At 42.1% G+C, this 13920-nt stretch overlaps 1 long non-coding RNA gene across 2 annotated transcripts in view; it reads right to left on the bottom strand.

The window, feature by feature from the left end:
* Positions 1 to 13230, bottom strand: part of LOC128125580 (uncharacterized) — a 15110-nt gene extending 1880 nt beyond the window's left edge. Inside the window, exons 1-4 of one of the 2 annotated variants that reach the window (XR_008223201.1) lie at positions 13047 to 13230; positions 8150 to 8411; positions 7741 to 8011; positions 3980 to 4081 (exon numbers count right to left, since the gene is read on the bottom strand). This is a non-coding gene — a long non-coding RNA (uncharacterized LOC128125580). Of the gene's footprint in view, positions 1 to 3979; positions 4082 to 7740; positions 8412 to 13046 lie in introns of both variants that reach the window. The other variant, XR_008223200.1, reaches the window with a different exon arrangement.
* Positions 13231 to 13920: the final 690 nt, after the last annotated feature.

Below are 13920 nucleotides of genomic sequence, written 5' to 3'. Positions count from 1 at the left end.
GATGCCCATGGAGGCCAGAAGGTAGAGTTGGATATCCTGAACCTGGATTGATAGGTGTTTGTGAGCCACCTGATGTGGGTGTTGGAAACTGAACTCAGATTTTCTGCAAGAACAATGTTTGTGCTCTTAACCACTGGGCCATCCCTCATGTTTTTAGTTCTATCTTTTTGTTTGTTTTAACACTGTATCCTGAGAAATGATCCCAAGACATGATGAAAACTATGGCAGGACAGACATTTCCCTCTCATCCTGACAAAGGACATGAGGGCTTGAAAACAGTGGGCACAGAGCGTGGGATTTACCCACACATGCTCTGAACTGCATTGGCGCGGGACATTCAGTTTAGTGATTATGACACTCTCAAGCCATTCTCCAAACTCAAAATGCTGATGTTTACCTTGTTCTGCAAACTCTAGCCAGCTCAATAACATTGAGGAAGGCATAAAAAAATGAAAACATCACTGCATCAGATACTTTAGTGACAGCAACAAATCATCCCTAGAGAATTTCAACAGGAAACACATTTAAAAAAAAGTAAGAGAATCAGGAAGAATGGGGAGGCATCACAGGAAGCAGAGGCAGTAGGCATCAGCCAAGACCAGGCATGGAAGGACACTGTGCCTGTCCCCATGAACACAGATGCCCCAGCTCATTTTCCCTACATAAGCGGCCTGCACTGTCGGCTGTTCTTTGGATACCAATGCTGGCACCCCAGCTCCCTCTCTTCTAGGAAACTAGCTGCCACTTCCACTGCCATCTGCTGCCACTGACATCTCTGATCCTCTGCTTCCCTTGTGGGCATTACTGGCTTCCACTTCGAGTCCAGCGATGCTGTTGACTGACTCTAGGACACGGGGCCCAAGCCAACCAAAGCTGAGAAAAATGAGCTGTCTCTGCAATGTCTGGAGAGATAAGGGGATGCTGTCCCCTTAAGAGGTTTAATTTGGGGAGCAAGGTCAGATAAGGGTCAATTATAAGATTTTAAAAATAATGAAAAATGAATGCTCATTCCAACAGCCTCTATTTTGACTCAGTGTAAAGAGGGACAATTTATCAATTGAGAGCATGAAAGCCTGTGTTGTCAACTTAGTGAATTAAATAATTAGCTCTTTCTTGTGACCTTTAAGCTACTTATAATACCTTTATCTCCCGACAGAGTGCCAAGCTGGACCCTAGTTCTCAAGGCATACTATGTATTATTTGTTACTAGATGCTATGCTGATCCTTTTGGTCAAAAACATAATGCAGTGGGAATCCCTCATGCTTTCAGACTTGTTGTCTCTCCCCCACATCCCATGGAGGGAGGGTTTGTGTTGTCTTAGTCTGCTGGCCTGGCTGGGAGTCAGTTTCTGTTAGTATATCAAACAAGATCCCTAGTGATTTTCAATTCCACCTGGGATTTCCTTTTCTTTCCTTGTTGAAGCAGTATATAAAAGAGATCTATAGAGTTTCCTAATCAATGTAGGTTTGTTATTGCTTACCCAAGTGTTTAATAAACCCATCCCAGTGTAGCTAGAAATACTTCATTGACTGCAACAGAGCTGTTCTTTTCTTTCTGGCCTAAGTGGCCATATAAACTATAATTAAGTACTAATTATGGGCTCTACTGGTCAGACAGAAGGAGGCAACATGCCTTGTGAAATCTGCAGAACAAGATCTTGGAGGAGGATTTTGTTGTTTCAAAATATAGAATAATCACAGTGAATCCCGGAGACGTGAAAAGGGAACATTAGTTTTTCTCCTCTTCCTCCAGCGTCCCCTGACTTCTGTGCTGTAAGTGATGTCTTTATAAATTAATATTCTGTTTTGTCAATGCATCAATTACTTTTCTACTGCTGTGTTAAAAGGCCATGGCCATGGCCACTTCTACAAGAAAGAGTTTATTTGGGCTTATGATTCCAGAGAGATAAGGATCCATGATGGCAGAGTACAGGCATGGCTGCAGGGGCTAGAAACTAAAAGCTCACATCTTTAATTACAAATGGGAAGCAGAGAGGAGAAGGTGAAAACAGTAGCCATCTTTAAATTCCCAGAGCTTACTTCCTGTGACATGCTTCCTCTGGCAAGGCCACACCTCCTAAGCCTCCCCCCAAACAGCACCACCAACTGGGGGCCAATAGTATCTTAAAGAAAATTAGTACCCCCCCATATTTAGTAAAACTGTGGTACTCTAACTTATGGAAGGGACTGAAATAGTATAAAGTGCACTTTTAAAGTTCTTGCTAATTCAGAAAGTGCAATTTTTTAACTTTCTTATTTATTTATTCTTTGTGCCTTTCACATCATGCATCTACATCCCATTCATTTGCCAGTCCCTTCATATCCACCCTCTTCCTTTGCAACCCCCCCCCCATAAAATAAAATAAAATTTAAGAGAGAAAAAAAGGAAAAGAAAAATCAGTCTCATCATGGAAGCTGTGGTGTGACACAGTGAGTCACGAAGTATACCTTTGTATCCATATATGTTTACTTGCAAGTGTTCATTGCAAAGAGTCATTGGTCTGGTTTGAGGCCTCTGGTTTCTGTTAACACTATTGATGCTGGGCCCTCAAAGGGACTTCTTTTGTTGTCCTGTGTCGTGAAGATCTTGCAGGACTGGTCTGCAGGACATGTCCCTTCAGATCCAGATGGGTTGGATGTTGGGGTGGGACAGCACATGACCTTGGTTCTGGGCCTGGGTAGCTTCAGGGTTAGTTAGCTCACCAGCTCTCCCTTGCCCTCACTACCAGGGTGAGCTCTCCTGCACTGCCCTGGCTAGTTCACCTCTTGCAGAAATGAGCAAGGGGCAGGGCTCATTTGAAATTATGTTTAGCAGGCAGTGGATGTGATACTTTGATGGATAAAGTGCTTGCCTTGCCAGCATAAGGACCCAATTGGATCCCTAGAATTCATGTAAACTAGCCAGGAATGGTGGCTGTATGCTTGTAATCCAGTGCTGAGGAGTGTGAGAAGGCAGATCCCTGAGGCTAGCTCAACATCTTAGATAGTTACTTGGTGAACCTTAAAAAAAAAGTTACATAGTGCTTGAGAAATGACACCCAAGGAAAACATATGCGTACATATAGGTCAGTTTGAAATTCAATCTCTGAATTTTAGGTATCATTAAACTGTGCAACATCCATTTCTGTTGTAAGTTTTCAGTGAAGAGAACAAAGAGAGTATGATTTGAGAAGCAGGGAGGAGGTGCTGATTCCAAGGACCATCCCCCCACCACACACACATGCTCACACGTGTGTACAGTCACATACAAGGAGGCCACCTGCACACCAGTGCACGCAGCTTTCAAATATCCCTGTGATCTCACACTGCTGCCTGTCAGAAAGAGGGCCCCGGCCACGGCTCTGCACATACTTCACAGGAGCCCAGCATAGAAAGGACATATTTAACAGTTTATAACTGTCTCAGTGACAGCAAGTTCTAATTTAAAACTCCTGTGTAATACTTGTTAGGATGTTTTTATATCAAAAGGCCAGCCAAGGTCTTCCATGAAAAATTTCTAGACAGTGAAAGAAACTAATCCTTTTTAGTGATGTTTGGCTTCTCCTCTGCGGTAGGCGATCTTGGTTTCATATTTTATATTCATGGTTTGTTAGTGAAAGGTACTCCCTCAAGGAACTCACAGAAAAAGGAAGGGAGACCACACAGTCTATATAGAAGTGAAACGCACATAGAACAACAACAAAAAATCCTGCTGAAATTCTAAAAAGCCTTGGAACATTGTCTATTGTTCTCTTGAGGGACTTCTCACTGCTAGGCTGTTTGCTATGCCTGAGGAGTGAGCTAGCCCCGGGTCACTTTTCAAATTTGCATCTTGTGTAAAATAAAACATGATCTGTAGTCACAGAGTTCCTGTCCCCACAGGATGTGACCACCTTCCCGCTGAACCTTTACCTGGAAGGAATTCAAGGCTTATTACAATTCCCTTAGGGTGGGGTCACAGGTGAGGGCAAGCTGCCTATCACATCCAGTCAGTGCTCACCTGTGTGGTTATCTTTCACTGGAACCGGCCTGCACACCGTAAGAAATAAGAAATGTGATAATCTCCTCCCATAGGTGCTTCAGGAACATTCTTTGTCTCCTCCTACAAAACATGTAGGTATGTATCACGTATGCTGAAATGCAGGATATGTCAATGCATGAGCATCATGAATATGTGTGAACATATCTGGGTCTATTTGCACTGAAGCATACAGAGAATAACTTAGGTATTTTGTGATTGTTCTTTGCTATTGCAATTTTGACATGCATTATAAAAATACTATGTATAAATGGCCTAAAAGCTGGGTAACTGTTTTCCAGAATTTTCCTAGGCATTCAGTCATATCAAATTACTTAATAGTTGTTGAATATTAATCATTTCTGAAATAAAGTACTTGGGGATGTATCCCAGATCCCTTAACAGTCACACACATAGACTACTTTCAGGCTATAAGACAAAAGTAACAATGACTAAACAGCATCGTGCATTAACTATTTCCTTTATTGTTTATGTGACACACTATGTTTAACAATCAGACATGTCTCTCTGATTCTTTTATTTACCTATTTTTGTCTTAGTGTGTTGCATGCATATTTTATAAGCCATGTCAGGTAGTCTTTGGGAAAAAAAGTGTGTATGTGGGGGAAGGATGGCTTGAGGCAGAGGCGGTAAATAAATAAATAATACCTGATTTGTATGGGGCACTTTCATTTTTTAGACAATACATTTAACATCATGTTAGTTCAGTGTCTGTCATGCATTGATATGGTTATCATTTTCTTTCTTTTTCAATATAATGGAAAATGGGAATAATCTTTAATACTAATGAGCTTGTGTTTAAAAGCATTATTGATTTCTTTTAACCAAGACATTACATTTTTTTATAATTCATGCTTTACTAAGATTTACTAACAAGTAAAGTTAGAAATTGGATTGTTTTAGATACCTATTTGGAAGCAGATGACGGCCCCAAAGCATATGGCGTTTCGAAGTTTGTGTTAGAAAGCACCATGGTGATGATTTTGACCTAGTCATGGGTCATATTTTTTTGGCTATTCTCATCACTGTCTGTTCTGCAAAAGGTAACTGTCCTTTGCCAAAGTTGCCATAAAGGCTCGTGGCTCTGTTTAATCCTCTGTAGCTCATTAAGCTCTGGTTTCTGGAATTGGGCAATGACTACTTCTTTCACTTAAATGGTTTCAACTTTCTCTATTTTCTACCTCTTCTGACCGTTCAATCCCTGTGTACAATTCCTTTACAGGCAGCTAAAAGAGTTAGAGATGTGTTTATTCAGATAATAAACATCAGTGATGGAGATGCCTCTCTGTCTCACCTGAGTTACATTAGTGCGTTCATATGACTAGGAAAAATAGAGAGGGATGTTTTCGAGCTAAAGAATCTTTCCACTAGGACCAGGTTGTACTTCATGAAGACTAAAGACAAACTATCTTTCCTGGTATTTCAGAGCACCCACAGCCTGAATACAAGACTATTTACTTCCAGATACAACTGTCCCACTCCCTTGGCACTTGGCGACTACTGTGGTTCACTAGTAGTATTCTGTACTGATCCCATTACCCCGACCATTCCTGCTGGGCTGTGAGTTCTGCAGGGATAGGAGTGGAGCAACATACATTTCAATGACTGAGGATCTTGCCCATGGTACAGGAAAACCATTATTAAAGAACTAGGTTCAAGAGTCTCCAATTGAAGAACAAGGCAGACTTGTCACTCTAGAATGCTTATGATTTTCTGAGAAGGCCACACATATTCCACGTGTGCTTTTCCTTACATTCTCAGATAGTCCTGTGGTAGACAGTCTTCCTTCCAATTTATGTATGGAAAGTCTAAGACTAAAAGTTTGGTGCTTTGCTTAGTCAGCTCACTAGGGAAGACTGGGCTGCACGGTCCAGTCTTGGGCTCTGCTTAACACACAATCACACTGCAGTGTATAAACAGGGCTTAAGACAGGATTTTATCCACCAATGCTCACTCACAGTCATTTCTCCATGGAAGTGATCAGGATAACTTTGGTAAGGTATGACACAGCTAACAGTGCTCTCTTGTTCAAAGCTGTCATGGCCTCCTATTATCCTACACTCAGTATAAAGTCCCCAACAAGAGCAGTTATTCGTTGCTTCCTGGTTTCCTCTACAACCCAGCTTCTACTCCACTGACCTCTCCTCCTCTTACACTCTCTGTCTATCTCAAGCCACAAAGCCCCTTGAAGGAATCCTCTAGAAACCCAAGGTGATGTCTTTTCATTTCAAAGAAGTATTCTTCCCCCGGTCATGCCTGGTTCTTCCCTTCTCTTCCCAGTTGTCTCACCTGCTCAGTGAGGGCTTCTTTGATGTACTCTATAGCACCTGCTTCCTTTCCCGTGTGTCTGCTCTACCATTGCCTGGCTTTCCTTCTGAGAAGTTCACCTTTGGCAGATACCGCTGTATGTAGGTATTTGAGGGTTTCTTTCCTTCTTTCCTTGGCACAAGAGCTCTAAAGTTCAGCAGCTCTCTTCATTGTATTTCCATCAACACCCCACTGCCTACCTGGTATTTAATAGATTTGCAATAAACCAAGTAAAAATTTAATGAACTACTATTCTGTCAGAGACTTGCTGGCAGCTTTGATCTTTCCAGTCCCTTGGATCCTTCGTCTTCACTTATGAAAGTGAGAGTGCCATGTGGGGTTCAGAACACCATAGAGAGTGAACATTGACATTGGAGCCAAGAGAAAGTAGCTGTATTGAGTGGGAGAGACACTCTGAAATCAATTCTCCAAAGGAATGCCCAAGGTCCAAGGTGACGGTGATTTTTACATTGCTCAAGCGGAATGAATGTTAGTTTGTGACTACACCAAGAGTACTCTTCTCTGGACATAAGATAAAAAGCCAAGTACAAAACTAAAATGATAAACTCCCATGTACTGAGTAATGAACTGTGACTGCTGCATATACTTCATTCTATGTAATATATCTAAAATAACATAAATGCATATAGCCTCATCTCATTTCCATGGGATTCAAATTCTTCTCCCCAATCCATGGAGAAGTCAAGTGTCTTGTGGTCGAAAGGTGTGTGCCAAGTGAGACATGCTTTGACTGACAGAAAGTAACATTTGCAAACAACTCAACCCAGCTCTGCAATCTGAGCAAGAAAGTCAGAATCCAATTCAAAGCTACCCATCTCCGTCAGATGTCCCCACTCTCCCCACCCTTCCACAGTTTCATCTCATTCCCGGCACCTCCTCCCTAACACCAATATACAAAGGCACACACACCACAGGGCAACCTCAAATCTATGGAGCACAGCCAAGGATTTGAGGCTGAGGTTTCCTGTGCCAAGCACTCTCCCGCTAAGCTCTGAATACAACACCCTCTTTTGGCTTCGCTAAAGCTTCACAACAAATCTTAAACCAGATACACTCCTTTTAATCCTGTTGTTACTGTCTTGTGTGGTGCCAAAGTAAAGACAAGACATGCTTTTAAAATGGGGATATATAAGTAGGATACACAAAACACACTTAGAGCTATTCCCCACAGGGTTAAAGCATGATCTCTCCTAACCAGGCTTCCTCCTTCCTGGCTCCCACTTCCTGGGCAGTAGTAAGTAAATAAATGAACCAACAAGCTACACACTACTCTATTTTCTTTTGAGAGGACAAAGCAACATAAACGCTTTAGCTGTTTCATTTTAATTCCCTGAGAAAAAGCCAAAGCAGCATCTATTATGGCACAGAGGCAGCACATATATTCTTTCAGTTACCTTTGTCATGGCCCAGTGATAGCTGGTGTGAGTGACGCAGGGACTGTAGCTCACAGAAGTGAGTTGATTTAAGATCAGACAACCATGTATTGTCATCTGACTGTACTCTGGATTCAAATACAGTAGCTCCAACATCTAAGCTTTTACGCTTACCCACTTTCTTCCAGTTTGCAAGATGGCCAATACATAATAAATAAATGAACAAGCACGCATTGTTGTTCAAGTTGTGACAAAGAAGCCAACTTTATGCGTTTGTATGAGTGTGGTGGAACTAAGGAAAAAGAAAAAGAGAAGAGGCAGGAAGCTGTGAGGATGGCAGAACTGGACAAACATGGTGCCAGCATGACATGTGCTGAGATGGCATTCCCTCCCTGGGGGTCAGAGGTCTCTGTTTTACTTGCTGCCTGACCTCTTCATGCAGGTTGAAAGCAGTTGAGGCAATCAAGCAGTAAACCGGTTGATAGGACTCAGCTTCTGTGCGTCCATGCTCTGTGGCAGGGAGAGGGGACGTCCTGGTGAGTGAGGCTAAGGGCTGATGAATTAGTGCTTTTTACCAGCAGGGGCTCTGTACCCCTTCATTTCTGAGGTGAAATCACCATATACCTCCTCCATCTTGTCAGGGTTGTGGCAGCTCTTTGTCACACATTGACATGAAACTTCTGAGGAGAAAACTGGAACAAAGTAGACAGGAAATAAATATTTATCAAAATAAAAGGTGAGGGGAAAGAGTTGATCTTCCACACTGCCTAGATTGATTAACAGGGGCCTGAACCTACGCAGGAAATTGAGAACGTGGTCAATTCTATTGCAAATATTATTAAAACCCATCTGCCTTCCTCTAAAAAGCCACACAACTTCGACCAGTATAGTTCTTCCAAGTGGCCAGCATGGCAAGTTTAGTTCACTAGGTAGATAGATGTACCTGATTCAGACATACACCTTAAGCATAGGTCTTGTAGACTGACATCTCTCAGTTTTTAAATGAGGGTTTCTTGAGGCATAACAATAAAACAAATTACCTTTCCTTCCTATATTTCTTATGCGATGAATGACCTCGGTCATGAATCAAAACTTCATTTCTGATATAGAGAACCAGCTGTACTCATGTCATGGGGGAGATTTCAGAATATCTCCTTCCACAAATCCTTGGAATATGCTTTACCATGCATCAGCTTTAAATATGGTTTGATGCCATTATTTTCCCACAACTGTTGAATCAGAGTACTTTCTTGGATCGACATCTGGGCCTTTCTTTACATCAAATGCAGAGATGCTAAAAATGACAGCCCTCTGGTCAGATATTAAAATGTACAATCTCTCTGACTCTTGTAATGCTTGGCTGATGTGCAGTTATTGTCCTGAAAGCCAGTCATTGGAGTTGAAAGATAAATATTATTCCATATCTTATTGAATAAAATATATTATATCACAGGTGATGGAGACAGATTGACTCAATAAATTCTAATAGTGTATGCTGAGAAAGAGTGGCAATAAAAATGCTGATGACTCCACACAGGGAGAATATTGAATGTCATTAACATGCTATTTCCTCTGTTCTGATCTCCCTGTCCTGTTCTTCATACTGTTATAATTTTTGTCAGTGGGTTTTTCTTTGGTTTATCAGCCTAAGAAAAGAATGTATTTTTTTTTCTTTTTTTTCAGTGCCTTAAATTATGGAGGACTTCACTGATTGAAGAAATGATGTAGTCACATAAAGTAAAGAAAACTAATATGGAATGTTTTCTTGACTACGTTCCCCAAATGAGATGTTATTGTATTCTATAACTGAGCTCAACTCAAAAATTTGTTCACATTCTCTTTTTCTTTTTCTTTCTTTCCTTCTTTATTTTATTTTAATTTTTGAGGCAGGGTTTCTCTGTGTAACAGATCTGGCTACTCTGTAACTTGCTTTGTAGAACAGACTGGCCTGGAGAACTCAGAGATCTGCCTGCCTCTGCCTCCTGGGTGCTGGGATTAAAGACACGCATCACCACTGTCTGGCTCACATCCTCTTTTTCTTAACTTCATTTTCAGTTTTTTTTTTTATTAAATGAATTAGTTTTGAATAATGACTGAGAGTTTTAAAAGCAAGTCAATTTTAAAAGTTTAATAGGAAATTTGAACTAGTTCACAGTAAGAGATTATTTTTAAAGATGGTAATTACATGTCTCTTTTTACACAATATTTTAAAAGTTTCTGTTGACTCTTATTTTCTGTATAATGCCTGGGAGATGCTCCTGTGTGCGCACATGCACACACACACACACACACACACACACACACACACACACACACACTATGCTGATGGATCCTGGCTTTTTAAGTCACAATAGTTCTATTAATATAAAAGATGAAGATTATACTGGGAAAGTGGCAGTAGTCAAAGATGACATCTTAACCTAACAAGGGTTCCCAGGTTTCTAAACTGCAAGATTCAAATTAAAGTAGTCTGTCCCCACAGAACCGGCTCCTTCCTCGGGCTCCCTCACCTCTGTCCCCATAGGAACCGGCTCCTCCCTCTGTCTCCCTCACCTCTGTCCCCATAGGAACCGGCTCCTCCCTCTGTCTCCCTCACCTCTGTCCCCATAGGAACCGGCTCCTCCCTGTGTCTCCCTCACCTCTGTCCCCATAGGAACCGGCTCCTCCCTGTGTCTCCCTCACCTCTGTCCCCATAGGAACCGGCTCCTCCCTCTGTCTCCCTCATCTGACCAGCACCCTCATCCAGTCTGCTACCCAAAACAGACATTTCCATAGACCCCGCCCGTTTGCCCTGTTCATCTTCCCCAACAGGTTAGATGAGGCTCCAGTACTGCTGGTGTGCCTGCGCAGAAGCCTTGAACCAGACCAACAACTCATTGCAATGAACATTTGCATGTAAAGCTAGTGGACTAAAGGATATACTGGATGACATTCTGCAGTTTCCAATGCCACTGAGAGGAATGGAGAAGAGCTGGAGAGGCAGGAACAAAGGGGAGCTTGTTGTTGTTGTTGTTGTTGTTTTGAATTAATATTCTTTTAAATTTCCTTTTGGGGGGCACTATGGTGGGTGAGGGGTGGATATGAAGGGACTGGGAAATGAGCGGGATCGGGGTGCATGATGTGAGATCCCCAAAGCATCAATAAAAATTATGTTAGAAGAAAATGGATGGGAATCAAGAGAGACGGCTCAGCCCTTAAGAGCACATCCTGCTCCTGCAAAGGACCTCAGTTTGGTTCCTAGCACGCATGTCAGCTGGTTCACAAGGACCTGTAACTACAGCTCTAGAGGATATGAATGACACCCTCTTTTTAACCAGAGGAAATTACGTTCACACACACCCTACCTTCTCACATATACACATAACTAAAAATAATGAAACACAAAACAGAACTAAACTAACATCTCAAAATATGACACCTTTAAAATTGGAGTGCTCTGAGAGCTTCTGGTGATAAGATCCTAAAACTGAGAGGGTTTAGATCACATTGTGCACAGACAGACTCAATTTTGTGACTTAAACAGACACACCCAGCTACTTAACCCAAGATACCTGGGACAGTGTGGCATGCAAGAATAATGTTCCTTCTTTAGCTTATTTACTTTATGTCCATAAACTATTGGCTGAAGAAAGGACTAATGATTGAGGAAGCCTCAAACATTACTGTAACATGTACCTTGATTTATACAGTCTGAAGCAATTCTTGTCCTGTCGTTTCTGCTTAAGCTCCTGTGGGTCATTGATTTCCCCAGGCTTCTAAAAGACACCTGACAGTGTGTTAAAATCACCATCAGGGACTGTGCCAGAGTGTCGTCTCCTGAAGGCCTGCAGCATTTCTCACTTTGGTTAGCTCTCTTTATCCACACTCATATTTTGCTCCACTTACTTTAGTACCTTCTGACTTCCTCCCTTACATAGTCTCCCAACTCTAATGGGCCATGCTGACTGCGTTCTGGAGCAAATTCCCTTCTCTTTGCAAGTGCTGCAATTTCCCCGGTAGGTGATATGGAAGCTGTATTTACAGGCATTGGCCTGGTGCCTAGAGGTGAACCAGGGAGCAGATCCTGATGGAGACACACCCTGGTCTAAAAGGCAGAGGACTGCATAGTCTTCATGAAAGAGGGGAACTTTATCTCTTAATGGGAAGGACTCAGCCACTCCCAAAGGGTCTGAACATTTTGTGGAATTAAGGATTTGAGCACAGTGAATGCAAAACCATGTATTTCCCCACCCTATTCACAAAGTCTTTATTCAATTGAGGATTTTTCTTCTTTATTTCTTTTTTTCTTCTTCTTTTTATTTTAATTTTGGCAACATTTCCGTCACAATTACAATCTAGTATATACGCAGGGTGGTGGTGGCATATGTCTTTAATTCCAGCACGTGGGAGGCAGAGGCAGGCAGATCTCTATAGCATGAATCTTAAAAGTTCTTATCAATAAAATCAAACCTGAGGCCAGTTATTGGGGTGAATGCTGGAAGATCAGAGAAGCAGAACAAGCTATAGCTACCTCACCTTGCCAGTTCCTCAGCTGATCCTGTTTCCTCAGACTGGAAGCCTCTGAGTCCTCATCCAGAATGGGTCTCAGCTGAACTGTAGCTCAAAAGCCTAAAAGCTTAACCAGCCAAATGCTTCTTGTTTCCAGTCTTCACGCTTTATATCTTGGGATTAAAGGCATGTGTCACCCTGCCTGGCTGTTTCCAATGTGGCCTTGAACTCACAGAGAATTCAGAGGGATTTCTGCCTCTGAAATGCTAGGATTAGAGGTGTGAGTGATGCCATTTTCTAGCCTCTGTATCTAGTGGCTGTTCTGTTCTTTGACCCCAGATAAGTTTATTAGCGTGCACAATATTTCGGGGAACACAATACCACCACAGATCTCTATGAGTTTGAGGCCAGGCTAGTCTACAGAGCAAGTTCCAGGACAGCCAAGGCTACACAGAGAAACCTAATCTTGGAAACAAAAACAAAAACAAAAATACAACACACACACACACACACACACACACACACACACACACACACACACGAACATTCAATAATACTGGGAGCTCCTTACTCAGATGGTTAGGTCTCAGATTAGTTCTCAGATTGTTCCTCCAACTACAGACAAGATCCTCTTTTTCAGTTGTCAAAAAGTCTTGATCTCACTTTGAACCTTTAATTATCTATTAATCACCTTTAGCATCTCCAAAGCTTTATTCCATCCAACCACATCCATTGCTCCTATAGTTGCAATTTTCCTCATGCTACCCACTTGACACATGAGTGCTAAAGCATTCCTTTCAGTTGGTCTTCCCCAGAGTTAGGAATGGCCTATAACTTACCTATCAAGAAGGGTGCTATCATCTATAGTCACATCCATGAAAGCTGTGGTCCAGTTCCCAAATCCCAATTCAGAGTCATCTCACTGAGACTCGCCGACTTCAACTGCTGCAAGTTCACTTTTCCAGGAACGGAAAGAGGGAGAGGGGGCTATTTGCACACAGGAAGTTCGTGTGGGAGTGCCTTCGAAGTCCACAACTGAATGCACAGAGGAAATAAGACAGCTGAGTGAAACTGAGGAGTGACATCATAGAACGATGACAGTTCTGCCTGGTCTCCAGTAATCATCGGTTTGACTTAACTCTCTTATGTACTTTTACCACCTGGGACCCCTGAGTATAGTAATAGATTCCGGGTGTCTTTCTGGGCTCCTCCAAGCTCATCTAACAAAAGGAATAGGATACTGAAACAATGTGGACAACAGTGTAACTTATCTTGTGCATCATGTTCTTACATCTGCAGTGGATGCCATGCTGAACCACACAGGCTTGCCTCTCAGAAGGGAAGATACTCATTCACCTACCTACCTGAATACTGGTGGCTGCATCGCTCCAGTGGTTACATCCTCAGGAAATAACTTTGGCAGAAGAGAAGCCTCCAGCCAAGCCTGCACTCCCTTCTAGTTAGGTCGTACAGATCCAGGCACTTGGAATGGGTATGGGAAGGTTTTAAGTCTCCTACTTTAAAGCAGAGAATTCCCAAATAACGACCCATTTTGAAAACCCTCCCGCAACAGTTGATGTCTTCCAAACAGTTTCTCTTCCTAATTACTTTTTTTCTCTGTCTCTTTCCCAAGAATCTGACCTAGGCTACCTTCTATGCTCTGCAGTCACTGAATTTATATTATAGACATCATTAGAGGTCATAGTAGTTGAA

The sequence above is a fragment of the Peromyscus californicus genome, unplaced genomic scaffold (genome assembly GCF_007827085.1).
Source record: "Peromyscus californicus insignis strain IS unplaced genomic scaffold, ASM782708v3 Scaffold_4__1_contigs__length_199733344, whole genome shotgun sequence".
Classification (NCBI taxonomy): domain Eukaryota; kingdom Metazoa; phylum Chordata; class Mammalia; order Rodentia; family Cricetidae; genus Peromyscus; species Peromyscus californicus.
The sequence above is the reverse complement of the archived record's forward strand: the minus strand, read 5'-3'. Positions and strand labels throughout refer to the sequence as shown.